Here is a 2,983-nt window from a genome sequence, read left to right as displayed (position 1 = left end):
CACGAGTCGATGGGGCGGGGGTTTCTACCTGACCCATTTCGATTTCACGACCAGCCGTGTGTGAGCCAACCCTTGACCGCAACCTGCACCCATATCGAGGCAATCGAATCAATATTACACACACACATACAGGTAGATACATTTATTAGAAGGGATGCGAGATTCTAACTGCTAATAAAGCTCTTGAAATAAAAAAAATATTTCATAGAATTATCTTTCAAATTATCTATTTATTTATTTATTTATTTATTTATTTATTTATTTATTTGGAGAACACACAGGTACAATTACAAACATAATAAGATAACATTATTGTAACATTCGGCTATTAAATCTAAATTGCACCCTCAACGTCTCACTGTGTACATATTAAATACATAAAATAACAAAACAAATCAGAATCTACAGCAAACAGTTATCTTAACAACTCCTGCTATTAATTAAATAAACAACTTCTTTAAATTATTCTTAAAACTAATTTTAGAGCATGAAAACATATCAGTGTCATTAAGTAGAGAATTATGCAAATTACACATTCTATGGAGTGGCGCTCGTTGACCGGCATTAGTTCTTGTGTGCCCTACGTGAAAAAGATTTTTGGAACGACAAGGTCTTGTTGGGGCCCGAAAGTACAATGACTCGAGTAGATATGGAGAATCGATTTCACCCAAGCAAATTTTTCTGAGAGTAAGTGCGTCACTTAATGAGCGCCTGTCAGACAGGGACATCATATTGTACCTGACCAACAGATTATCATAAGAACAACGAGGCAAATGTAGACGGAAGTTAAGAGATCGTAAGAATTTTTTTTGAACCATTTCTAATTTACTTTTGTAAATGTCATAGAAGGGATTCCATATGGGCGAAACGTACTCAAGTTGCGATCTTACTAAACTTTGAAATAGATAAATGAATGTTTCTTTATGCCTGAATTTTTTTGTTATACGGCTGATAAAGCCCAACATACGGTAAGCTTTTTTTATAATGTAGTCTATGTGATTATCTAATGTTAGTTTAGTGTCTAGGAAAACACCTAAATCACGTATGCATGTATCGGTGTCAAGTGTGTGATCCCCCAATTTAAATGTTGACGGTATAATTTTAATGTTTTTTGTAAAACGCATATGTTTACATTTGTTATGTGAAAGAAATAATTTATTATTCTGGCAATAATTTGACAGTCTATCGAGATCCTCCTGAATTAGACATATGTCACTTTCACTTGACACAGAGGAGTAAATTTTTAAGTCATCTGCGTACAAGAGAAATTTTGTGTTTTGAAAACATGACGAAATGTCGTTTATGAATAGGACAAATAATAAGGGCCCAAGGATGGACCCTTGTGGAATACCAGATGAAACAACTACAGACGACGACATATAACCGTTCATAACAACAACTTGGACTCTACTCTGTAAGTATGAGGAGAACCATCGAAAAAGATTGCCCTTGATGCCATTATAGGACAGCTTTTTTAATAGTAAAAGATGATCCACCTTGTCAAAAGCTTTTTGAAAGTCTGTATAGATAGTCTCTATTTGAGCCTTTTTATCCAAACCATTGAAAAGAAAGTTGGTGAAGACAAGAAGATTAGAAAGTGTAGACCTATCCTTAACGAAGCCATGTTGTTCTTCAATAATAGTGTGCTTAAGGCTGGTAGATATGTGGTGGTGGACCAATTTTTCAAACACTTTTGAGATAACTGAAAGAATTGAAATAGGACGGTAATTTGTTATATCATCTTTTGAGCCAGATTTAAATACAGGTGTTATGTAGGCTTTTTTCCAGTGACTAGGGAATTCACCATTTATCATTCACATATATCGATGGCAATAATTTAAATAAGCTAGGAAAGCTCATTTTAAGTGATGTTAACAGATAAATTAAAAAAAAGAGATGAAATCTTAGATTATGGATTGGTCTCCGCGCGCGCGCTACGACTAGATACCGCCGGCGTACTTGAAAAATGCGGCAACTTATAGTACGCCGAATTCGGCGTACCCAAGCCAGTCGTGTCACAAGCATTGTGTGGAGAGGGTGAACCGATAATTTATAAAGATTTTGAACAAAATCTGAAGTAAAATGCCTATTTGTGTCATAAAACTATTTAAAAATAATACAACAAAAAATAAGAAAGACACTGGGATCACGTACCATCACTAAGTATCGTATTATTCGAAATTTCTCCTTTACTTCGAAAAATTTTTCTACGAAAATACGACGCCATTCAGTGTTGCCGTATTGCATATCCAAAAAAATACACGTGGTTGAGGAAATATTTTAGCAATAATTTGAACTTTTTTTTTTCAATACTATTACTAACACATGTATAAAAAGTATAATACAATAATTTATTTCTGTTTAACCATGTTTAACTGATTCATATAATATGTTTTTTTTTTTATTTCCGCTTGTTTACTTTTAAACAACCTTTGTGACTATAGTATAGTAGCGTCGCAAGTGGATTTGAGTCACATGTTCATGGATTCGATTCCCGGCCAGGTCAGGATGAAAAAAATATTTTTCAAACTTCTTTCCAAGATGCCAGATTTCCCATTTATAAGGTAAAATTTATGTAGCTGGCAGCCCAATTCTTCACACACACTAGCGTCTTTACAAATTGCCTAACACACACTACAGAAATGCTTTGCCGCACTCACAGAGCTATTGTTTTTAGGTGGGGCGGTATCTAGTCGTAGCGCGCGCGCGGAGACCCATCCTTAATCTAAGGATGAAATAATATTTTTGCTGATACTAAATGTAACGTTTACTTATATGTAAGAAATTGATTTAATTATAAGAATACCAGCAATTCTTGTAAATAGAAAAAAATCTACCTATTATAGATAATTGAGTGAGATAGGTATGTGATACCAGTATATTATTATAAGTCTGTGGTGATACATATGTATAAAAAAAAATAACGATGCCAATGAACATAAAATGTCACACCCTTACGTTTTAAACGTATTTAAACAGGACC

The sequence above is a fragment of the Colias philodice genome, chromosome 15, assembly GCF_061535455.1.
Source record: "Colias philodice isolate Cphi_HAF_F1 chromosome 15, ilColPhil1 Martin Lab GWU primary, whole genome shotgun sequence".
In the NCBI taxonomy this organism is placed as follows: domain Eukaryota; kingdom Metazoa; phylum Arthropoda; class Insecta; order Lepidoptera; family Pieridae; genus Colias; species Colias philodice.
This window is presented reverse-complemented; position numbering follows the sequence as displayed.